The 26,462-nt window shown below is 48.1% G+C and overlaps 1 pseudogene across 1 annotated transcript in view; it reads right to left on the bottom strand.

Moving 5' to 3' along the window:
• Positions 1 to 19,802, bottom strand: part of LOC147118799 (uncharacterized) — a 55,207-nt pseudogene extending 35,405 nt beyond the window's left edge. Inside the window, exons 1-3 of the transcript XR_015077952.1 lie at positions 19,703 to 19,802; positions 17,052 to 18,825; position 16,702 (exon numbers count right to left, since the gene is read on the bottom strand). The product of XR_015077952.1 is annotated as an uncharacterized LOC147118799 (transcript). The remainder of the gene's footprint in view (positions 1 to 16,701; positions 16,703 to 17,051; positions 18,826 to 19,702) is intronic.
• Positions 19,803 to 26,462: the final 6,660 nt, after the last annotated feature.

Here is a 26,462-nt window from a genome sequence, read left to right as displayed (position 1 = left end):
GGGTTAGAATCCCCATGTACAGACCCAGGGTTGGAATCTCCATGTACAGTCCCACGGTTAGAATCCCCATGTACAGTCCCAGGGTTAGAATCCCCGTGTACAGTCCCAGGGCTGGATTCCCCCTGTGCAGTCCCAGGGCTGGATTCCCCCTGTACAGTCCCAGGGTTAGAATCCCCATGTACAGTCCCAGGGTTAGAATCCCCATGTACAGTCCCAGGGTTAGAATCCCCATGTACATTCCCAGGGTTAGAATCCCCATGTACAGTCCCAGGGTTAGAATCCCCATGTACAGTCCCAGGGGTCGAATCCCCATGTACAGTCCCAGGGTTAGAATCCCCATGTACAGTCCCAGGGTTAGAATCCCCATGTACAGTCCCAGGGTTAGAATCCCCATGTACAGTCGCAGAGTTAGAATCCCCATATACTGACCCAGGGTTAGAATCCCCGTGTACAGTCACAGGGTTGGAATCCCCCATGTACAGTCCCAGGGTTGGAATCCCCATGTACAATCCCAGGGTTAGTATCCCCATGTACAGTCCCAGGGTTAGAATCCCCATGTACAGTCCCAGGGTTAGCATCCCCATGTACAGTCCCAGGGTTAGAATCCCCATGTACAGTCCCAGGGTTAGAATCCCCATTTACAGTCCCAGGGGTCGAATCCCCATGTACAGTCCCAGGGTTGGAATCCCCATGTACAGTCCCAGGGTTAGAATCCCTATGTATAGTCCCAGGGTTAGAATCCCCATGTACAGTCGCAGGGTTAGAATCCCCATATACAGACCCAGCGTTAGAATCCCCGTGTACAGTCACAGGGTTGGAATCCCCATGTACAGTCCCAGGGTTAGAATCCCCATGTACAGTCCCAGGGTTAGAATCCCCATGTACAGTCCCAGGGTTGGAATCCCCATGTACAGTTCCAGGGTTAGAATCCCCATGTACAGTCCCAGGGTTAGAATCCCCATTTACAGTCCCAGGGTTAGAATCCCCATGTACATTCCCAGGGTCAGAATCCCCATGTACAGTCCCAGGGTTAGAATCCCCAAATACAGTCCCAGGGTTAGAATCCCCGTGTACAGTCCCAGGGTTAGAATCCCCATGGACAGTCCCAGGGTTAGAATCCCCATGGACAGTCCCAGGATTAGAATCCCCATGGACAGTCCGAGGGTTAGAATCCCCATGTACAGTCCCAGGGTTAGAATCCCCATGTACAGTCCCAGGGGTCGAATCCCCATGTACAGTCCCAGGGTTCGAATCCCCATGTACAGTCCCAGGGTTAGAATCCCCATGTACAGTCCCAGGGTTAGAATCCCCATGTACAGTTGCAGGTTTAGAATCCCCATATACAGACCCAGGGTTAGAATCCCCGTGTACAGTCACAGGGTTGGAATCCCCATGTACAGTCCCAGGGTTAGAATCCCCATGTACAGTCCCAGGGTTAGAATCCCCATGTACAGTCACAGGGTTAGAATCCCCATGTACAGTCCCAGGGTTAGAATCCCCGTGTACAGTCCCAGGGTTAGAATCCCCATGTACAGTCCCAGGGTTAGAATCCCCATGTACAGTCCCAGGGTTAGAATCCCCATGTACAGTCCCAGGGTTAGAATCCCCATGTACAGTCCCAGGGTTAGAATCCCCATGTACAGTTCCAGGGTTAGAATCCCCATGTACAGTCACAGGGTTAGAATCCCCATGTACAGTCCCAGGGTTAGAATCCCCGTGTGCAGTCCCAGGGTTAGAATCCCCGTGTACAGTCCCAGGGTTAGAATCCCCATGTACAGTCCCAGGGTTAGAATCCCCATGTACAGTCCCAGAGTTAGAATCCCCATGTACAGTCCCAGAGTTAGAATCCCCATGTACAGTCCCAGAGTTAGAATCCCCATGTACAGTCCCAGAGTTGGAATCCATGCTTTTGCCAATGATTTTGGGCCCCAGCACATGCTCATCGGAAAACCCAAGTCAAGGGCAAACCCAGCGTGCCCTCTCTGAACGTGGTTTGCTGCTCCCTCTGTGCCCAGCACTACCTGCACCCCCGGCGCACTGAAGTGGAATTTCAGCCTCAGTGTCACAAGTTTCATCGGTTATTTAAGAACATAAGAAATAAGACGAGTAGGCCATACAGCCCCTTGAGTCTGCTCCACCATTCAATAAGATCATGGCTGATCTTCAACCTCAACTCCACTTTCTCACCCGATCGCAATATCCCTTGATTCCCCAGGAGTACAGAAATCTATCTCTCTCAGCCTTGAATATACTCAAAGATTCAGCATTCACAGCCCTCTGGGGCAGAGAATTCCAAAGATTCACAACCCTCTGAGTGAAGAAATTCCTCCTCATCTCGGTCTTAAATGGCCGACCCCTTACCCTGAGACTATGCCCCCTAGTTCTAGACTCTCCAGCCAGGGGAAACAGCCTCTCAGCATCTACCCTGTCAATCCCCCTCAGAATCTTGTATGTTTCAATGAAATCACCTCTCATTCTTCTAAACTCCAGAGAGTATCGGCCCATTCTACACAATCTCTCATCATAGGACAGCCCTCTCATCCCAGGAATCAATCTAGTGAACCTTTGTTGCACCGCCTCCAAGGCAAGTATATCCTTCCTTAGATAAGGAGACCAAAACTGCGCACAGTACTCCAGGTGTGGTCTCACCAAGGCCCTGTACAATTGGAGCAAGACTTCCTTACTCTTATACTCCAACCCCCTTGCAATAAAGGCCAACATGCCATTTGCCTTCCTCATTGCTTGCTGTACCTGCATGCTGGCTTTCTGTGTTTCTTGCACGAGGACACCCAAATCTCACTGAACACCAACATTTGAAAGTTTCTCACCATTTAAAAAATATTCTGTTTTCCTATTCTTCCTACCAAAGTGAATAACCTCACATTTCCCTACATTATCCTCCATCTGCCACCTTACTGCCCACTCACTAGTCTATCTATATCCCTTTGCAGACTCTGTGTTCTCCTCACAGCTTACTGTCCCACCTAGCTTTGTATCATCAGCAAACTTGGATACATTACACTCGGTCCCTTCATCTAGGTCATTAATATAGATTGTAAATAGCTGAGGCCCCAACACTGATCCTTGCGGCACCCCACTAGTTACAGCCTGCCAACCTGAAAAAGATCTGTTTATCCCGACTCTCTGTTTTCTGTCCGTTAAACAATCCTCTATTCATGCTACTATATTACCCCCAACCCCGTGAGCCCTAATCTTGTGTAATAACCTTTTATGTGGCACCTTATCGAATGCCTTTTGGAAATCCAAATATGCCACATCCCCTTTATCCTCAAAAAACTCGAATAAATTCGGCAAACACGATTTCCCTTTCATAAAACCGTGTTGACTGACTAATCATGTGATGATTTTCTAAGTGTCCTGACACCACTTCCGTAACAATGGATTCCAGCATTTTCCCAACGACTGATGTCAGGCTAACTGGCCTGTAGTGCCCTGTTTTTTCTCTCCCTCCTTTCTTAAATAGCGGTAATACATTTGCGACCTTTTTACTCGTCCAGTAACATGACCACCATGTTACCAGACCCGAGTTAGCAATTCGGTGATGTCAGCTTGGGTCAAGTCTGTCTCTCTCTCCACGGGTTAGACACAGAGTAAAGCTCCCTCTACACTGTCCCATCAAACACCCCCAGGACAGGTACAGCAGGGGTTAGATACAGAGTAAAGCTCCCTCTACACTGTCCCATCAAACACCCCCAGGACAGGTACAGCACGGGTTAGATACAGAGTAAAGCTCCCTCTACACTGTCCCATCAAACACCCCCAGGACAGGTACAGCACGGGTTAGATACAGAGTAAAGCTCCCTCTACACTGTCCCATCAAACACCCCCAGGGCAGGTACAGCAGGGGTTAGATACAGAGTAAAGCTCCCTCTACACTGCCCATCAAACACCCCCAGGACAGGTACAGCACGGATTAGATACAGAGTAAAGCTTCCTCTACACTGTCCCATCAAACACCCCCAGGGCAGGTACAGCACGGATTACATACAGAGTAAAGCTCCCTCTACACTGTCCCATCACACACTCCCAGGGCAGGTACAGCAAGGGTTAGATACAGAGTAAAGCTCCCTCTACACTGTCCCATCAAACACCCCCAGGGCAGGTACAGCACGGGTTAGATACAGAGTAAAGCTCCCTCTACACTGTCCCAACAAACACTCCCAGGGCAGGTACAGCACGGGTTAGATACAGAGTAAAGCTCCCTCTACACTGTCCCATCAAACACTCCCAGGGCAGGTACAGCACGGGTTAGATACAGAGTAAAGCTCCCTCTACACTGCCCATCAAACACCCCCAGGACAGGTACAGCACGGATTAGATACAGAGTAAAGCTCCCTCTACACTGTCCCATCAAACACCCCCACGGCAGGTACAGCACGGGTTAGATACAGAGTAAAGCTCCCTCTACACTGTCCCATCAAACACTCCCAGGGCAGGTACAGCACGGGTTAGATACAGAGTAAAGCTCCCTCTACACTGTCCCATCACACACTCCCAGGGCAGGTACAGCAAGGGTTAGATACAGAGTAAAGCTCCCTCTACACTGTCCCATCAAACACTCCCAGGGCAGGTACAGCACGGGTTAGATACAGAGTAACGCCCCTTCTACACTGTCCCATCAAACACTCCCAGGGCAGGTACAGCACGGGTTAGATACAGAGTAAAGCTCCCTCTACACTGTCCCATCAAACACTCCCAGGGCTGGTACAGCACGGGTTAGATACAGAGTAAAGCTCCCTCTACACTGTCACATCAAACACTCCCAGGGCAGGTACAGCATGGGTTAGATACAGAGTAAAGCTCCCTCTACACTGTCACATCAAACACTCCCAGGGCAGGTACAGCACGGGTTAGATACAGAGTAAAGATCCCTCTACACTGTCCCATCAAACACTCCCAGGGCAGGTACAGCACGGGTTAGATACAGAGTAACGCTCCCTCTACACTGTCCCATCAAACACTCCCAGGGCAGGTACAGCACGGGTTAGATACAGAGTAAAGCTCCCTCTACACTGTCCCATCAAACACTCCCAGGGCAGGTACAGCACGGGTTAGATACAGAGTAAAGCTCCCTCTGCACTGTCCCATCAAACACTCCCAGGGCAGGTACAGCCCGGGTTAGATACAGAGTACAGCTCCCTCTACACTGTCCCATCAAACACTCCCAGGGCAGGTACAGCACGGGTTAGATACAGAGTAAAGCTCCCTCTACACTGTCCCATCAAACACTCCCAGGGCAGGTACAGCCCGGGTTAGATACAGAGTAAAGCCCCCTCTACACTGTCCCATCAAACACTCCCAGGGCCATGATGAGGGAGCTTTATTCTAGAGGTAAACTGTGCTGTCCCTGCCTCGGGAATCCCAGAAGTTAACAAAAGTGCTCTGTCTGACAGAATGTCTCACTCCCCGGCTCTGACACCCATCACCTCGATGAGCACAAAGATTCACCTAAAGAAGGTAACACTAACCCATCAGCTTCTTTACCGGACACAGATACCGAGGGACAGGGAGTGTCCAGACAATGACATTTCTCACTCAATAAGGTATAAATTGATCCTGTACCTCTCCCCATTAATCCTGGGCTCCACACGGGGCGAATCCTGCTCCTGTTTCCCTTCCTATAACAGCACTGAGCTAAACCCAGCCCATAATGAGCAGGGCTCAGGGAGGCTGGTTGCTAGGCACTGCAGTGATGTCATAAAGCAGGGCCATTCAGCCCAGTTGGGCGTCTCCTTGTCCCTTTAAAGGTGGAGAGCCGGGACACCCTGTCTCCAAACACATCCCACCTGTTCATACTGAGAATCCCCGGGGAAGGCCCAAGGCCCAGAGTGTGGAACACAACCAAGGGGGAAAGAGGAGGGGAGGTAAATCAAGGAGTCGGGACTGAGGGACACCAAGCTTCAGTTTTAGAGCCTGTAGACGTCAGGAGGGGAAGACTGAATTCAGTAGTTTTAGGATCCAGGGCGAAAACAAGGCACATTGCACAAATTCCTACTATTTCCTCTCCACTCCTCTCCCTCCCCAGAAAGTGTTGACTCTGACTGGGTTCAGTTCTACACTCACTGGTTCCTCTCCCTCTCCACCCCTGAAGGTGCTGACTCTGGCTGGGTTCAGTTCTACACTCACTGGTTCCCCTCCCTCTCCTCCCCTGAAGGTGCTGACTCTGGCTGGGTTCAGTTCTACACTCACTGGTTCCCCTCCCTCTCCTCCACTGAAGGTACTGACTCTGGCTGGGTTCAGTTCTACACTCACTGGTTCCCCTCCCTCTCCTCCCCTGAAGGTGCTGACTCTGGCTGGATTCAGTTCTACACTCACTGGTTCCCCTCCCTCTCCTCCCCTGAAGGTGCTGACTCTGACTGGGTTCAGTTCTACACTAGTACAAAAGTAAAATACTGCAGCTGCTGGAAATCTGAAATGAAACAGAAAATGCTGGAAATACTCAGGCAACAGCCGTGTAGAGAGAAACAGAGTTAACGTTTCAGTTCAATTACATTTCATCAGAACGGGAAACATTTAGAGATGTAACAGGTTTTAAGCAAATGCAGAGGCAGAGAAAGGAGGGAGGGGAGGAAAGAACAAAGGGGAAGGCCTGTGATAGGGTGGATGGCAGGAGTGATGAAATGACAAAGGATGATGCTGCAAGGCAAAAGGAGATGGTAATGGGGCAAGTAAAGAAACAAAAGATTGGTCTAAAGGAGGTGGAAATGGAATAGCAGAATCACTAATGGCTGCCGTACTAAACAATGGGAGCAGTGGTTATGATCTGAAATTGTTGAACTTAATGATGAGTCCGGAAGGGTGTAAAGTGCCTCATCGAAAGATGACATGCTGTTCCTCAAGCTTCCATTGAGCTTCATTAGAACAGTGTAGGAGGCAGAGGACAGAGCGGTCAGAGTGGGAGTGGTCTGGAGAATTAAAATGACAAGAGACTGGAAACTCAGGGTCACGCTGACGACTGAACGGAGGTGTTCCACAAAGCGATCACCCAATCTGCATTTGGTCTCTCCAATGTAGAGGAGACCGCATCATGAGCAGCGAATACAGTATACTAAATTCAAAGGAGTACAAGTAAATCGCTGTTTCACCTGGAAGGAATGTTTGGAACCCTGGACAGTGAGAAGGGAGGAGGTGAAAGGACAGGTGTTGCATCTCCTGTTCTAATGTAGGAAATGTGGCAGCCAATTTGCACGCAGCAAGCTCCCACAAACAACAATGTGATAATGACCAGATAATCTATTTTAGTGATGTTGATTGGGGGATATATATTGGCCAGGACACCGAGGCAACGCCCCTGCTCGTCTTCAAAATAGTGACATGGGAACTTTTACATTCACCTGAGAGGGCAGACGGGGTCTCGGGTTTACGTCTTATCCAAAAGATGGCACCTCTGACAGTGCAGCACTCCCTCAGCACTGCATTGGAGTGCCAGCCTGGATTTTTGTTTTCAAGTCTCTGAGTACATGGGGCTTAAATCTGGGGCCCTTCTGTTACAATTCTGTCGGATGTAAACCGTAACCCCGGCACTCACCAGTGCCTTCAGGGGAGACGGTGAGAAACCCCCTGTGTGCAAAGTGAGAATAAAATCAATGAGTCAATGATATTTTCTCAAATAACAACAAAAAATGCTGGAAATACTCAGCAGGCCAAGCAGCATCCGTGGAGAGAGAGAAAGAGAGTTAACGTTTCAGGTCTGGGACCCTTTATTGTCTCTCCTGGTCACTGGGACCCTGAAACCCTGCCCACTCTTTGTCCTTTACGAAGATGGTTGCGCATGCGCAGTGCTACTTGCTGGATCGTGATGGCGGCGCACAAACCCTCCCGCTTTCCCGTACAAAGATGGCGGCCGTTACCCTGGCCTGTTTTCAGGAAAAAGCCCGGTAGCTCCAAACGCGGGAGCTGTCGGTTATTATTCGGCGTTTGCGACCTACCCCAGCTATTGATGAAGCCTTTCCCCTCCACCCGTCAGCTCCATTACTGCCCCACGCCTCGCTGTTTCGTACTCGCTGCACAATCTCGCTCCCGACATCGGTCCTTCTCTAGCCTGTCTCCAGTACACGCACTGCACATGCTCCAAACACAGCCCGCTACCGCGCCTGCGCACTGGGCTCCTGTGAATTGGGTGCGGCACTGTCCCCACCACGGGGAATGCTGGGTAAAACCCCGCCATTGAAAGACCAGATTAGTGAATGGAACATGATTTACTGTGATCGGATTAAGGACTGAACCATTAGTACGATAGCAAAATACTGCAGATGTTGGAAATCCGAAATAACAACAGAAAATGCTGGAAAAACTCAGCAGGTCAGGCGAAACGTCAACTCAAATTTCTCTCCACGGATGTTGCCTGACCTGCTGAGTTTTTCCAGCATTTTCTGTTGTTATTAAGGACTGAACCATGTTCATTCCAGCAGTTATGGTTCATTTCTGATTATCTTAATAACTCCTATAATTGGCTGGAGATTAATATTCTTTCTAAATATTTAAAATAAATATTTTTATTTTTTAATAAATATTTAATAAATCATCTTTGTTTCAACCTTTGTCTAATATTTGATTTCTCCATGATAAGAGGAGACTAATTGATATTCTGTTACCGACTGTTCCCGGCCTTTTCTTACTCTGGATTATGTCAGTTCTCATCTAGTTCGCCTTCTACCACATCAAATCCCATAGAAACATAGAAGATAGGAGCAGGAGTAGACCATTCGGCCCCTCGAGCCTGCTCCGCCATTCGAGTGATCATGGCTGATCATCCAAACTCAGTACCCTGTCCCTGCCTTCTCCCCATATCCCTTGATCCCTTTAGCTCTAAGAAATATATCTAACTCCTTCTTGAATATATTTAATGAATTGGCCTCAACCGCCTTCTGTGGTAGAGAATTCCATAGGTTCACCACTCTCTGGGTGAAGAAATTCTTCCTCATCTCTGTCCTAAATGGCTTACCCCTTATCCTTAGACTATGACCCCTGGTTCTGGACTCTCTGACCATCGGGAACATTCTACCTGCATCTAGTTTGTCCAGACCTGTCAGAATTTTATAAGTTTCGATGAGATCCCCTCTCATTCTTCTAAACTCCAGCGAGTATAAGCCCAATCGACCCAATCTCTCCTCATACGTCATTCCTGCCATCCCAGGGATCAGCCTTGTGAATCTTCGCTGAACTCCTTCCATGGCAAGAACATCCTTCCTCAGATAAGGTGACCAAAACTGCACACAGTACTCAAGGTGTGGTCTCACCAAGGCCCTGTACAACTGCAGCAGGACATCCTTGCTCCTGTACTCAAACCCTTTTGCTTTGAAGGCCAACATACCATTTGCCTTCTTCACCGCCTGCTGCACCTGCATGCTTACCTTCGCGACTGGTGCACAAGGACACCCAGGTCTCGTTGCACTTCCCCTTCTCCCAATCTATTGCCATTCAGATAATAGTCTGCCTTTCTGTTTTTGACGCCAAAGTGGATAACCTCGCATTTATCCATGTTATATTGCATCTGCCACGCTTCTGCCCAATCACCCAACCTGTCTAAATCATCCTGGAGTTTCTCGGTATCCTCCTCTCAGCACACACGCCCACCCAGCTTTGTGTCGTCTGCAAACTTGGAGACATTACATTTAGTTCCCTTATCGAGATCATTAATGTATATTGTGAATAGCTGGGGTCCAAGGACCGATCCTTGCGGTACCCCACTAGTCACTGCCTGCCACTCGGAAAAAGACCCGTTAATTCCTACTCTCTGCTTTCTGTCCGCCAACCAGCTCTCTATCCAAGTCAATACCTTGCCCCCAATCCAATGTGCCTTAACTTTACATGCTAATCTCTTATGCGGGACCTTATCGAAAGCCTTTTGATAGTCCAAATACACCACATCCACTGGTTCTCCCTTATCTATTTTCCCAGTTACATCCTCAAAAAATTCCAGTAGATTAGTCAAGCACGATTTACCTTTTGTAAATCCATGTTGACTTTGTCCGATCCTGTCAATGTTTTCCAAGTGCTCAGCTATTACATCTTTTATAATGGACTGTAGCATTTTCCCCACTACCGATATCAGGCTTACCGGTCTGTAATTCCCTGCTTTCTCTCTACCACCCTTTTTGAATATTGGGGTAACATTAGCTACCCTCCAATCCATGGGTACAGTTCCAGATTCCAGCAAATTTTGGAAGATGATCAGCAATGCATCTACTATTTCTAGGGTCACCTCCTTAAGTACCCTAGGATGTAGATTATCAGGCCCTGGGGATTTAGCGGCCTTCAATCCCATCAATTTCCCTAACATCATTTCCCTACAAATACTGATTTCTTTCAGTTCCTCCCTCTCATCAGACCCTATGTTCTCCAACATCTCTGGGAGGTTATTTGTGTCCTCCTTTGTGAAGACAGAACCAAAATATGTATTTAATTGGTCTGCCATTTCTTTGTTCCCCATTATAACTTCCCCTGCTTCTGACTGCAAGGGACCTACACTTGATTTCACTAATCTTTTTCTCTTCACATATCTATAAAAGCTCTTACAGTCAGTTTTTATGTTCCCTGCAAGCTTACTTTCATATTCTATTTTCCCCTTAATTAATCCCTTCGTCCTCCTTTGTTGAATCCTAAACTGCTCCCAATCCTCAGGGTTACTGCTTTTTCTGGCCAATTTATATGCCCTCTCCTTGGATCTTATGCTATCCCTAATTTCCCTTGTTAGCCATGGTTGAGTCACCCTTTTTGTTTTATTCTTATCCCAAACTGGGATGAACAACTTCTGTCGTTCATCCATACGGTCTTTGAATGTTTGCCATTGCCTATCCACTGTCAACCCTTTGAGTGACATTCCCCAATCAATCCTACACAATTCGCGCCTCATACCATTGTAGTTTCCTTTATTTAAATTCAGGACCCTAGTCTCCGAGTCAACTACTTCACTCTCCATCCTAATGAAGAATTCTATCATATTCTGATCGCTCTGACCCAAGGGGCCTCGTACATCAAGATTGCTAATTAATCCTCTCTCATTACATAATAGCCAGTCTAAGATGGCCTGATCTCTGGTTGGTTCCTCGACATATTGTTCCAGAAAACCATCCCGTAAACATTCTAGGAATTCCTCCTCCACAGTATTTTTACTAATTTGGTTAGCCCAATCTATATGTAAATTAAAGTCACCCATGATGACTGCTGTGCCCTTACTGCATGCTTCTCTAATTTCCCTTTTAATGCCATCCCCAACCTCCGTATTACTGTTTGGAGGTCTATATACCACTCCCACTAACTTTTACTGCCCCTTGATATTTCTCAGTTCTACCCATACAGATTCCGCATCATCAGAGTTAATATACTTCCTTTCAATTATGTTAATCCCCTCTTTAACCAGCAATGCTACCCCACCTCCCTTTCTTTTTTGCCTATCCTTCCTAAATATTGAATACCCCTGGATGTTGAGTTCCCAGCCTTGGCCACCCTGGAGCCATGTTTCTGTAATCCCAATCAAATCATATTCGTTTACCTCTATTTGCGCAGCTAATTCATCCACCTTGTTCCGAATGCTCCTTGCATTAAGACACAAAGCCTTCAGGCTTGTTTTTTTAACGCTCTCAGACCTATATGAATTATTATTTACTGTGACCATGTTTGATTTAAACCGTTGAGTTCTTTGCCTTCTAATTTTGTTTTTCTCCTTCCTGTCTTTTGCTTTTTTCCTTGTTTCCCTTTCCTCTGTCTCCCTGCTCAGGTTCCCAACCCCCTGCCACTTTAGTTTAAACCGTCCCCAACAGCACTAGCAAACACTCCCCCTAGGACATCGGTCCCGGCTCTGCCCAGGTGCAAACCGTCCCGTTTGTACTGGTCCCACCTCTCCCAGAACTGGTTCCAATGTCCAAGGAATTTGAATCCCTCCCCCTTGCACCATTCCTCTCGCCATGTATTCATTTGAAATATCTTCCTATTTCTACTCTGACTAGCACATGGCACTGATAGCAATCCTGAGATTACTACCTTTGAGGTCCTATTTTTTAATTTACCTCCTAACTCCCTATATTCTGCTTTTAGGACCTCATCCCGTTTATTACCTATATCGTTGGTGCCTATGTGCACCACGACAACTGGCTGTTCGCCCTCCCCCTCCAAAATGTTCTGCAGCCGCTCCGAGACGTCCTTGACTCTTGCACCAGGGAGGCAACACACCATCCTGGAGTCTCGATTGCGGCCGCAGAAACTCCTATCTATTCCCCTTACAATTGAGTCCCCTATCGCTATAGCTCTTCCACTCTTTTTCCTCCCAGCCTGTGCAGCAGAGCCACCCCATTTGTGTACATGGCTTGTGGGTGTCATAGACTGAACTGCAATGTCTCACTTACACTCATCTGAAATTCCTTTGAACCACTCCTTTATAGAACTATCTTGCATAACATTTGAAATCAGTTATTTTCTGTATCATTTATCACTTTTTTGGATCCAATTTAGTAAAAATCCTGCACACATACTGCATATGACAATCTTTGAAATGTTCTGATCTTTGTAATTGTCATTGCTGATTTTGATGGTCTCGTTGATTTAATCTCGTTACTAACATACCTTGCACTATTTCTTTAATCAAGATAATTGTTTCAAATACTTCCTTCATCAGCTCTTTAGCTCCTCCATTGATCTTTGTCAATAATCCTTGGTTAGGGGCTGGGGTTGGGGTGTAGGTTTAGGGATTCGTGGCTGGGGCTAGTGGTTATTGGTTAGGATTGGGGTTAGTGGTTGGGGGTAGTCAATAGGATGTTGGCCTTAGGAGTTAGGGATTAGAGATAGAAACCACTATTGACAACGCCAGTGTCACTGGACGTGTCCTTTTTCATTTTTTGTTTTTTAACCTCATGCAGATGAGTCACGAAACAGTCTCATGAATTGTTCATTCAAGGAATCTTCTTTCTGGCCGGAGCCCAATTTTACCCCTTCTTTCACATCTCAACATTTCTCACAGAACAAGATATCAGTAACAAGAACAGGTGGATCCAGGTTTTGCACAGATTACATCCAATCATCGGCCTGCCTGAAAAGGGTTTCTGACAATAACCAGTTGCCATCTGTTCCACTGTCACATCTTCATCCATTAGCAGCCTTTAACCCTCAGTAGAGATCGAATCACCATTATGGCCATTCCACATACGGAGGCTCTCTGATTCCCGTTTTACAGTCTCAGTGTAAGTGGTCCCTGGATTTGATGTCTCAGTGTAAGTGGTCCCTGGATTTGGTGTCTCAGTGTAAGTGGTCCCTGGATTTGGTGTCTCAGCGTAAGTGGTCCCTGGATTTGGTGTCACAGTGTAAGTGGTCCCTGGATTTGGTGTCTGTGTAAGTGGTCCCTGGATTTGATGTCTCAGTGTAAGTGGTCCCTGGATTTGGTGTCTCAGTGTAACTGGTCCCTGGATTTGGTGTCTCAGTGTAAGTGGTCCCTGGATTTGGTGTCTCAGTGTAACTGGTCCCTGGATTTGGTGTCTCAGTGTAAGTGGTCCCTGGATTTGGCGTCTCAGTGTAAGTGGTCCCTGGATTTGGTGTCTCAGTGTAAGTGGTCCCTGGATTTGGTGTCTCAGTGTAAGTGGTCCCTGGATTTGGTGCCTCAGTGTAAATGGTCCCTGGATTTGGTGCCTCAGTGTAAGTGGTCCCTGGATTTGGTGTCTCAGTGTAAGTGGTCCCTGGATTTGGTGTCTCAGTGTAAGTGGTCCCTGGATTTAGTGTCAGGGAGGAAGATCACTGTCTCCACCCACCCATCCCAGTCCATCTCTCAGCAGCTTTTGATCTTTTTCTGGGCTCTCTTTTCCCAGCCTTGTTGTTTTACTCCTTTTAATGTGGGGTAAAGTGGGACCTCTCCCCGCCGAGCCCCCTCTGCTGTTCCGTTTCACTGCTGCACCTTTTTTTGCTTTTTTGCGCGGATATTTCCCATTGAAAAGGGTGTTTAGCTGCAGAGGGAACCTGTACTGCAACAACTTCATACAGGCCACAGTGGAATGGTTCGGATGAAGGAAATGGCAAGAAGCTACTTCTGGTGGCCAGGTCTCGATGGAAATATTGAGGAGAAAGCCAAAACAAAATAGTCAAAACGTTCCGTATAAGCGCTCCATTGCTCCACATTTTCATCAAAATCACCGATGTTTCCGAATATAGAAGCCATCTCAGCTTTCAAATTTTAATTTCTGTTTACTCACTGCACCCGTCTCTGTTCCGAGTGTTTTGTAGTCGAAAACAAGAAAGTTCCCACAACGCAGATTCATCCGATCCTCGTCGCCACTTTGTTGTGTCTGTACCTTTCTACCTAGACACAATTAGGACTCAGAACCCAGAGATTCAAACATGAGGCTACTTTATTCAAAAGGAAGGTTCTGGGGAGAACAGAACAAAGAGAAAAACCCAACCAAGAGAACAAACCCAACCATTTATCTGCTGTGATAGCGCCACTGCAGGTGGGAGGAGAACACATAATACATAACATATTGGAGCTGAGGCCCCGCTGCAGAGTGAGTGAAGGGGACTGAAGGATGGGTGCGGGCTGAGTGCTCAAACCCCGTGGGGAAAGACAGCAGGAAAAGGTAGGACCAGCGAGCATATGTGGGAGGGGCAGGACTCAGTGCTCACCCCAACTCCTCTTTCACCCCTACTCTCCAACTCCCCCTCACCCTAACTCCTCTTTCACCCCAACTCCTCTTTCACGCCTACTCTCCAACCCCTCACCCCAACTCCTCTTTCACCCCTACTCTCCAACCCCTCACCCCAACCCCCCTCACCCCAACTCCTCTTTCACCCTCTCCAAACCCTCACCCCAACTCCTTTCACCCCTACTCTCCAACCCCCCTCACCCCAACTCCTTTCACCCCTACTCTCCAACCCCCTCACCCCAACTTTCACCTCTACTCCCCAACCCCCTCACCCCAACTCCTTTCACCCCAACTCCTCTCACCCCACTCTCCAAACCCTCACCCCACCTCCTCTCTCACCCCTACTCTCCAACCCCTCACCCCAACTCCTTTCACCCCCAACCCCCTCACCCCAACTCCTTTCACCCCAACTCCTTTCACCCCTACTCTCCAACCCCTCACCCCAATTTCTTTCAACCCTACTCTCCAACCCCCATCACCCCAACTCCTTTCACCCCTACTCTCCAAACCCTCACCCCACCTCCTCTTGCACCCCTACTCTCTAACCCCTCACCCCAACTCCTTTCACCCCTACTCTCCAACCCCTCACCCCAACTCCTCTTTCACCCCTACTCCCCAACCCCCTCACCCCAACTCCTTTTACCCCAACTCCTCTTCCACCCCTACTCTCCAACCCCTCACCCCAATTTCTCTTTCACCCCTACTCTCCAACCCCCATCACCCCAACTCCTTTCACCCCTACTCTCCAAACTCCCTCACCCCAACTCCTCTTTCACCCCAACTCCTCTTTCACCCCTACTCCCCAACCTCGCACCCAAACTCCTCTTTCACCCCTACTCTCCAACCCCCACTCCCCAACTCCTTTCACCCCAATTCCTCTTTCACCCCAACTCCTCCTTCAGAGCAACTCTCCAAACCCTAAACCCCACTCCTCTTTCACCCCTACTCTCCAACCCCCCTCACCCCTACTATCTAACCCCCCCACTCCAAATCTGTTTTCATCCCAACTTTCCAAACTCCCTCACCCCAACTCCTCTTTCACCCCTACTCTCCAGCACCTCTCTCGTCTTCCATTGACTTCAATGGAATGTACACTGACAATTGATATGTCAGGATTTGAAAGATATTTAAAATGATTCTAGAGGTTCTTCAAGTTGGGATCTTTCTTTATTCTGTCCACTCAAGGAGTGTCATAACAGACTTTCTCCTGTGAATATAGAGCTGGAGTATTGGGCCGTGATGTGTTTACTTGTTCATCTTGTTGACTCTAAAAATTGAGTCTTGTGGTTTGAGACACCAGATAATCAAGCTCACAAGATTGTCTTTCACTGACTTTTATTAACAGTACTGCAAAAATACAGACAGAGTATAGTTACCCGATCTGGAGAACAGTGATAATACAGTGGATTCAGAGCTCTCTTCTCCCCAGATCTGTTCTAACAAGCTGCAACTACACTGGTGATATTTATATTTAACTTGTTTACAACATTATTGACCTGGCCCTGCCCAAACCATAACCACAAGGATATCTGTCATTGTTCTGACTGTGACCACAAGGCTGTGTCACTATCACACACACACACCGTTTCCTTCTTTCACATCTCCATACACAGACCATCTCTTTACACATCCCCTTTCTACACAATTACAGCCAACATGAGCAAGGACGTGAGGCTCATTAAAAGACACACTCATTTCATGACAGCAAAGGTTACACTGGGACAAATCTTCAGTTATTTTCCATTACAGGCAAAATGCAGAGCGGTCCAGCAGCACATGGCACCTTAACAGAGTCTCATCGACCTACAATATAGAGCTGGAGGATGGGCCATGGTCTGTTTACTTGTTCATCTCTTGTTCAATACATTTGCTGAGTGGATTTAAATTTAAAACCAGGTTCTGAGGCGCGATGCTCTATTCACACATCGAAGGTGAGAGAGATGCTGTGGGGCACACGCTAAGTCCAGTAGCTGAAAGTGATTAACAGACTGGGTTTGTGTTTAGTGACCTTGGGCGTGTTACCGATACCTTCCCTGGACACCAATGCTAGGAGAGGCACTCTGGGATGTATGGGGAGCTGGGACTTGTCCATGAGAGTAACCGAAGGTATGAGAACTGAACTAATCTAGATTTAGAAAGGAGAAAAGGCCCAAAAATGGAGCAGTCTGTAACAAGACATCAATTAGTCTCCTCTTATCTTGGAGGAAACAAATACTCGACACACTGTGTGTTTGAAACAAAGCCGATTTATTTGGCATTTATCCAGAATATTAATTTCCAGCCCAGTTATTGGGGTTATTAACATCAACAGAAACAAACCCCAACTGTCAGAATGAACATGGTTCAGTCCTGGATGTGATTCACAGCAGGAATAACAGCAGAATCCAATCCCTGCAGTCACTTGTGAACTCGCCGGTGTCTCAACAGGTTGGATGAAAAAGTGAATCCCTTCCCACACACGGAGCAGGTGAACGGCCTCTCCCCAGTGTGAACTCGCTGGTGTGCCAGCAGGCCGGATGACAGAGTGAATCCCTTCCCACACACGGAGCAGGTGAACGGCCTCTCCCCAGTGTGAACTCGCCAGTGTGTCAGCAGGTTGGATGATTGAGTGAATCCCTTCCCACACTCAGAGCAGGTGAACGGCTTCTCCCCAGTGTGAGTGCGTCGGTGTCTCAGTAGGTGGGATGAATCAGTGAATGCCTTCCCACACACGGAGCAGGTGAACGGCCGCTCACCAGTGTGAACACGCTGGTGTCTCAGCAGGTGGGATGAACGAGGGAAACTCTTCCCACACATGGAGCAGGTGAATGGCCTCTCCCCAGTGTGAGTGCTTTGGTGTGTCAGCAGGTCCTTACTTCCTTTAAAGGTCTTCTCACATTCAGAACATTTAAAAGGTCTCTTATCAGAGTGAACACGTTGGTGTTCATGGAAGTGGGATGACTGAGCGAATCTCTTCTCACACATGGAGCAGGTGAACGGCCTCTCCCCAGTGTGAACTCGCTGGTGTGTCAGCAGATCATTACTTCTTTTAAAGGTCTTCTCACATTCAGAACATTTAAAAGGTCTCTTATCAGAGTGAACACTTTGGTGTTCATGGAAGTGGGATGACTGAGCGAATCTCTTCCCAGTCACGGAGCAGGTGAACGGCCTCTCCCCAGTGTGAGTGCTTTGGTGTGTCAGCAGATCATTACTTCTTTTAAAGGTCTTCTCACATTCAGAACATTTAAAAGGTCTCTTATCAGAGTGAACACGTTGGTGTTCATGGAAGTGGGATGACTGAGCAAATCTCTTCCCACACACGGAGCAGTTGAACGGTCTCTCCTTGATGTGAACTCGCTGGTGTTCAGAGAGTTGCAATGACTGGCTGAACCTCTCCCCACAGTGAGAGCAACTGAATGGACTCTCATAAGTGTGAAGGAGCTGGTGTTCAGCCAGACAGAATGATTGCTGGAACCTCTTCCCGCAGTGAGAGCAACAGAACGGTCTCCCGTCAGTGTGAACTCGCTGGTGTTCAATCAGCTCCTCAGAGGTTTTAAAGCTGTTCCCACAGTCAGAGCATTTAAAAGGTCTCTCATCAGCGTGATCAAGTTGGTGTGCAGTGAGGTGGGATGAACAAATGAATCCCTTCCCACCCACAGAGCAGGAGAACGGCCTCTCCCTATTGCGAGCTCGCTGGCATGTCAACATGCTAGACAATTGAGTGAATCCCTTCCAATAAAAGGAGTTGGTAAACAGCCTCTTCCCAGATTCCAGCTAGGACGGTTAATTGAATCCCTTCCCACAGTCCCCACATTTCCACGGTTTCTCCATGGTACGGGAGTCCTTGTGTCTCTCCAGGTTGGACGATCAACAGGTTGGACGATCAGTTGAAGCCTCGTCCACACACAGAACACTTGCACAGTTTCTCCCCGCTGTGAATGTTGCGATGTTTTTTCAGGCTGTGTAACTGGTTAAAGCTCTTTCCACAGTCAGTGCACTGGAACACTCTCAGTGTGGGTGTCTCGGTGCTTCTGCAGTTACACTGATGTTTGAAATCTTTGCCCATGGACAGAAAAGGCAAACATTTCTTCTACATTCAGAGGCCGATGATATTCAAGTCCTTATGAATCGAGTGACTCTTATCAGATCTTGACATGATGTTTGGTTTGAGTTTCTCATTTGCAAATCCTCCCCATCTGATTATCTGTAAAAGTAGTTTACAAAAGTCATTACTGTAAGTCCAGGATAGAAATCCAGAACAGATAATTCTAGTTTCTATGAAACATTCTTTCCTCTCTTGTTCCCCCAAAGCTGTAAATCCCCATCCCACACACTCTCCCTCCTCCCTGTGCTGAAATCCAAACCCATCGCACCATCTCCAACATTTCTTTCCTCCACTCCCAGTTTTCCCCCTCCCTCTACTCTGGTTGGGTTCAGTTCTCCACCCGCTGTGTGCAGAGTGAGAATAAAATAGTGGTTAGCACTGTTGCCTCACAGCGCCAGGGACCTGGGTTCAAATCCGGCCTCGGGTGACTGACTGTGTGGAGTTTGCACATTCTCCCCGTGTTTGCGTGGGTTTCCTCCGGGTGCTCCGGTTTCCTCCCACAGTCCAAAGATGTGCGGGTTAGGTTGATTGGCCATGATAAAAATTGGCCCTTAGTGTTAGGGGGGATTAAATACGTGGGGTTACGGGGATAGGGCTTGGGTGGGATGGCTGTCGGTGTAGGGACCGGGTGCTAGGGTTTGGATGATCAGCCATGATCTCGTTGAATGGCGGAGCAGGCTCGAAGGGCCGAATGGCCTACTCCTGCTCCTATCTTCTATGTTTCTATGTTTAAAATCAATGAGTCAATGATTGTCTCTCCTGGTCACTGGGACCCTGAAGCCCCGCCCACTCACTATTCCTGGCCAAGATGGTTGCGCATGCGCCGTGAGACCCGCCTAGTCCAAGATGGCGGCCGGTGACCTCGCTGACCCAGGCGGTCACTGACCGGACCTGTAACCGGGGAAAACACGGGGCCTGTGGCTCTTATTCGGGGCCTCAGGCCTACACCAGGTGTTTATAAAGCTTTCAAACTCACCCGCGGGTCCAATCCATCCGCTGCGCTCACAATCTACTCCCGCTTCCCGGCCGCTAACCCACCTGTTCCGCTCAATCCAGCGCCACGACACTGCGCATGCTCAGAGCACACCAGTTACTGCGCCGGCGCACTGGGCTCCTGTCGACATTGATAGGGCACTTTCCACCGCGCGGGGAATTCTGGGTTAATTTGCCACCATTTAAAGCCCCAATTGGTGGACACATTTACAGTCATCCCATTGAAATTGGGGCCGGAGCAGCAATAAACAAAATTAATATATAAAGAATTATTGAAATTCCAGCATAGGGGGATCAGACAGGGGCCAGATTTGAGGCAGTCTAAGATGGAGTTGGAGTGCATATGTGTAAATGCACAGAGCGTGGTAAATAACATTGGTGAACTGCAGGCACAAGTAGCCACATCGTGGCAATAGCACAGAGCTGGCTCAAACAAGGGAAGGATTGGGAACTCGATATTCCTGGCTACAAGGTATTCAGGAAAGATAGGAAAGGAAAAAAGGAGGGGTGCAGTATTGATCAAATAAACTATTATAGCACTGGAGAGGGGCGAGGACCACTGCTTTTCTTGATATATATTAATGACTTGGACTTGGCTGTACAGGGCACAATTTCAAAACTTGCAGATGACACAAAACTTGGAAGTATAGGTAACAGTGAGGAGGATAGTGATAGACTTCAAGAGGACATAGACAGGCTGGTGGAATGGGCAGACACGTGGCAGATGAAATTTAATGCAGAAAGATGCGAATTGATACATTTTGGTAGAAAGAATGAGGAGAGGCAATACAAACTAAAGGGTACATTTCTAAAGTGGGTGCATGAACAGAGAGACCTGGGGTTATATATGCACAAATCGTTAAAGGTGGTAGGGTAGGTTGGGAAAGCAGTTAAAAAGCAAACAGGATCCTGGGCTTCATAAATAGAGGCATAGAGTACAAAAGCAAGGAAGTTATGATGAGCCTTTATAAAACACTGGTTCGGCCTCAACTGGTGTATTGTGTCCAAATCTGGGCACCGCACTTTAGGAAGGATGTGAAGGACTTAGAGAGGGTGCAGAAAAGATTTACAAGAATGGTTCCAAGGATGAGGGATTTCAGTTACGTGGATAGACTGGAGAAGCTGGGGTTGTTCTCCTTAGAGCAGAGAAGGTTGAGAGGAGATTTGATCGAGGTATTCAAAATCATGAGGAGCCTAGACAGAGTAGTTAGAGAGAAACTGTTCCCATTGGTGGAAAGGTCGAGAACCAGAGGACACAGGTTTAAGGTGATTGGCAGAAGAACCCAAGGCAACATGAGGAATAACTTTTTTACTCAGCGAGTGGTTAGGATCTGGAATGCACTGCCTGAAAGGGTGGTGGAGGTAGATTCAACCGTGGCTTTCAAAAGGGAATTAGATAAGTACCTGAAGGAAAATTTTTTCCAGGGCTACGGGGAAAGGGTGGGGGAGTGTGATTAACTGAAGTACTCTTGCAGAGAGCCGGCACGGGCTCGATGGGCCAAATGGTCTCCTTCTGTGCTGTAACCATTCTATGGTTCTATGTGAGAGGTCAAAACCGAATCTATTTGGTTAGATTTAAGGAACAATAGAGGAGTTATTACGCTACTGGGTGTATACTATAGACCACCAACCAGAGGGAAGGAGATAGAGAAGCAAATTTGCAGGCAAATTACAGAAAGATACAGGAACAACGGTGCAGTAATAATAGAGGACTTCAGTTATCCTAATATAGACTGGGATAGTAACAGTGTAAAGGGCACAGAGGGGGAGAAATTCCTGAAATGTGTCCAAGAGAACTTTCTTAAACACTGTTTCCAGCCCAACGAGGAATGAAGCAGTTCTGGATCTAGTTCTGGGGAATGCAATGGGGCAAGTGGAGCATGTTTCAGTGGGGGAGCATTTGAGAAACAGTGATCATAATGTCATCAGGTTTAGAATAGTTATAGAAAAGAACAAGGAACAATCAAGCATAAAAATACTTAACCAGAGGAGGGCTAACTTAAACAAGTTAAAAAGGGATTTGGCCCAGGTGGATTGGAATCAAAAATTGGTAGGCAAAATAGTAATTGAACAATGGGAGGCCTTCAACCAGGATGTAGTTCGAGTACAGAGTAGACACATTCCCACAAGGGGGAAAGGAGGGGCATCCAAAGCTAGAGCTCTCTCGATGACAAAAGATATAGAGAGGTTAAAATAAGACAGACAATGAGGCTTATGACAGAGTACAATAGAGAACCAAGCTGAATATAGAAAGTACAGAGGAGATTTAAAAGGGAATAAGAGGGGCAAAGCGAGTGTATGAGACTAGATTAGTGTTGTGAGGGAAAACTTTTTTATGCAGCGAGTGGTTAGGATCTGGAATGCACTGCCTGAAAGGGTGGTGGAGGCAGATTCAATCACGGCTTTCAAAAGGGAATTGGATAAGTACCTGAAGTAAAGAAATTTACAGGGTTACGGGGAAAGGGCGGGGGAGTGGGACTAGCTGAAGTGGTCTTGCAGAGAGCTGGCACGGGCTCGACGGGCTGAGTGGCCTCCTTCTGTGCTGTAACTATTCTATGATTCTATAAAATATTAGAAAGTTTGTGCCACAGAAGCACGGGTTTTATCTGCTTTTATTCATGAATTTAAAAAGTCTGTATTAAAACCTGAGCCAGTGTGCTGTGAGACAAAGAGCCTTGTGTCCAATAAGGGGAACAAAGGCCCACAGCCTCCCCTGGCCCCGGGCCCTGAACAAGGGACTGGAGAAACTCGCTGCCCTGTGGATCAGACAATCAGCCGGCGCTAGCCCCGCCCCTCAGGCTCCCCGATTGGTTGGAGGACCCGCCGCCAGCCCGCTCCTCCAGCCCCGCCCTGCTCGCTCCCTATTGGTCAGAAGCTCCCGTCAATCAGGCCGTGGGCTCAGGTCACGTGCCACGAGGAGATCTCGTGTCCTTCCAACTGACGCCGCTCGGTCCGGGGCCTCGCGGACTCTCAGGTTTTTCTATTTCTCTTTATTCTCTCCCGATCCACCCCTCCCCCCACCCCGCACAATTCTCCACCCAATCGGAGCAGAGAAAACTCACTTTGCATCACCGATCGCGACACTGGAACCGACACCAAGGCCTTTCCCAGAATGCCCCGCGCCGACTCCGTCCGACAGGATCCGAGTGTGCAGACGCAGCTCCGTGTGGGGGAGGGGTGTTGGTCTCCTCTGGGCATGCGCGGTTATTACCCTTTTTTTGAAGTAGGGTTCAACCCGAAACGTCAACTCAAATTCCCCTCCACGGATGTTGCCTGACCTGCTGAGTTTTTCCAGCATTTTCTGTTGTTATTACCCTTGATGACCGGGAGGGGTCGCTGTGCCGGACTCGGCACAAACCGCCGTCCCGCGTACGCATGCGCGGACTCTCGGCTATCAATCAACCAACAGTTGGAAGAGGTCACTGGTGAGGCCAGTGAAGAAAGACTTGCATTTATATAGCGCCTTTCACCACCACCGGATGTCCGAAAGTGCTTTATAGACAATTAAGTACTTTTGAAGTGTAGTCACTGTTGTTATGTGGGAAACGCAGCAGCCAATTAGCGCACAGCAAGCTCACACAAACAGCAATCTGATAATGAGCAGATAAACTATCATTTTGTTATGTTGTTTACGAGATAAACACATTGGCTAGGACACCAGGGATAACTCCCCTGCTCTTATTCAAAATAGTGCCATGGGATCGTTGACGTCCACCTGAGAGAGCAGACGGGCCTCAGGTTAACGTCTCCTCCAAAAAACAGCACCTCCGACAGTGCCGCACTCACTCAGCACTGCACTGGAGTGTCAGCCTAGATTTTTGTGCTCAAGTCTCTGGAGTGGGACTTGAACCCACAACTTTCTGACTTAGAGGCAAGAGTGCTACCAACTGAGGCACTGGCTGACACTAGAGAACAAGCAGTTCTGACAAAGGGTCATCGACCTGAAACGTTAACTCTGTTTCTTTCTGCGCTGATGCTGCCTGACCTGCTGAGTATTTCCAGCATTTTCTGTTTTTATTACAGAAACGAGGGAGTGATTGCTGACAGGAAGAATGTTGGGTTGTCCTGCGCATGCGCACCTCCCTGGCGGCTGAGGCGAAACACCGACTCACCCCCACCTGAGCTGCGCACGCGTACCAGATGTTGAGGCTCCGCATGCGTGCCCAATGTTCCAACCGCAGGGGTTTGTGTGCTGAGCATGTGCGTTGCGGACCGATCGGGATGGGCGATTGTGGAGCAGGAGGGAGAGCACGGGGGCCATGAGCACATGCGCGGGACTCATAACAGAGCGCTTTCTGGAGTGCCGGGGCTTGTGGGTATTACAGCTGCCATTACTGCTGATCCTTTCAACCAACCTGTGCAGCAGCTGGGGCCTGAAAATCAGCTTCACTGCCCCTAGGGTCGGAAAGGGGAAAATTAAACAACAGTTTGCCTCTGATCCTTTTCTGATCTCAATTTACAGGGTTATAGAAGTGGAGCAGTTACAGGCGGGAAGCTCAGACCAAACATCACGTCAAGATCTGACAAGAGTCACTTGATTCATCCGGACCTGAATATCATCGGCCTTTGCACATGGAAGGAGAAAGCAGCAATCGCAGCGATGACAAACCGCACACGTGTTCGGTGTGTGGACGCGGATGCAGCCGATCGCCTGACCTGGTGAGACACGTGCACCGTCACACCAGGGAGAAACCGGGTAAAGGTGGGGATGGCGGGAGTGGATTCAGTTCCCCGTCTGCATTGGAAGTTCAACGGCGCAGTCACACCAGGGACAGTCTGTGCACCTGCTCCGTGTGTGGAAAGGGATTTGGTTGTTCATCCCACCTGCAAACACACCAGCTTGTTCACACTGACGAGAGACCCTTTAAATGTTCTGACTGTGGGAAGAGCTTTAAAAGCTCGAAGAGCCTTAAGGGACACCAGCGTGTTCACACTGATCATCGAATCTAACAGCACAGAAGGAGGTGATTCGGCCCATCGTGTCTGTGCCGGCTCTTTGAAAGAGCTGTCCAATTTAGTCCCAAACCCCAGCTTTATCCCCAGAACTCTGCAAACTAGTCCTCTTCAAGGACATGTCCAATTACCGTTTGAAAGTTCCTGTGGAACCTGATTCCAGCATCCTTTCAGATGGTGCGTTCCAGATCTTAACATCCCTCTGTGTGAAAACAATTCTCCTCATTCCCCTCTAGTTCTTTTAGCAACTATTTTAAATCTGTGACCTTTGGTTACCGACCCACTTGCCAGAGTGAACAGTTTCTCCCTACTTGTTCGATCAGAACCCCTCATCATTTTGAACACCTCTATTAGGTCTCCTCTTAACCGTCTCTGCTCTAAGGGAACAATCCCAGCTTCTCCAATCTCTCCACATAACTGAAGTCCCTCATCCCTGGTACCATCCTGGTCAACCTCCTCTGTACCCTCTCCAAGGCCTTGACATCCTTCCTAAAGTGTGGTGCCCAGAACTGTACACAAGACTCCAGCTGAGGCCAAAACCCTGCAGCTGTACAAAACCCTGGTTAGACCACACCTGGAGTACTGTGAGCAGTTCTGGGCACCACACCTTAGGAAGGATATATTGGCCTTGGAGGGAGTGCAGCGTAGGTTTACCAGAATGATACCCAGACTCCAAGGGTTAAGTTACGGGGAGAGATTACACAAATTAGGGTTGAATTCCCTGGAATTTAGAAGGTTAAGGGGTGAGCTGATCGAAGTTTTCAGGATATTAAGGGGAACAGATAGGGCAGATAGAAAGAAACTATTTCCGCTGGTTGGGGGTTCTAGGACTGGGGGCACAGTCTAAAAATTAGAGCCAGACCTTTCAGGAGTGAAATTAGGAAACACTTCTACACACAAAGGGTGGTAGAAGTTTGGAACTCTCTTCCACAAACGGCAATTGATGCGAGATCAATTGTTAATTTTAAATCTGAGATTGATAGGTTTTTGTTAACCAAAGGTATTAAGGGATATGGGCCAAAGGCTGGTGTATGGAGCTAGGCCACAGATCAGCCATGATCTCATTGAATGGCGGAGCAGGCTCGAGGGGCTAAATGGTCTACTCCTGTTCCTATGTTGTCAAGCTCTGGAATTCCCTCCCTAAACCTCTCCGCCTCTGTTTCCTCCTCTAAGATGCTCCTTAAAACCTACCTCTTTGATCAAGATTTTGGTTACCTGCCCTAATATCTCCTTATATGACTCATTGTCAAATTTTGTTTGAAAATATTCCTGTGAAGCAACTTGGGATGTTTTACTACATTAAAGGCACTATATAAATGCAAGTTGTTGTTGTTGTTGTCTGTGACACCAAATCCAGTGACGACTTAAACTTTGAGACCAAATCCAGGGACTACTTACAGTGTGACACCAAATCCAAGGACCACTTTCACTGTGACACCAAATCCAGGGACTACTTACACTGTGACACCAAAATAGGGATCACTTACACTGAGACACCAAATCCAAGGACCACTTACATCGAGACATCAAATCCAGGGATCAGTTACAATGAGACACCAAATCCAGGGGCCACATACACTGAGACACCAAATCCAAGGACCACTTACACTGAAACTATAAATGGTCATGGTGGTGAAACCAGCTCCAGTGAGGGTGAAAGGTGGGTAATGGAGGAAGATATGACGGTGGAATCAGATGGCAACTGGTGGGGCCTGGTGACAGGTTGTCAGAAACCCTTTTCAGGCAGGCCGATGATTGGATGTAACCAGAGCAACAACTGGATCCACCTG

Source organism: Somniosus microcephalus, chromosome 4 (genome assembly GCF_052327205.1).
Source record: "Somniosus microcephalus isolate GS21.2 chromosome 4, FLI_Smic_1.0, whole genome shotgun sequence".
In the NCBI taxonomy this organism is placed as follows: domain Eukaryota; kingdom Metazoa; phylum Chordata; class Chondrichthyes; order Squaliformes; family Somniosidae; genus Somniosus; species Somniosus microcephalus.
Note: the sequence above shows the minus strand (reverse complement) of the source record. Positions and strands in the feature narration are given on the sequence as shown.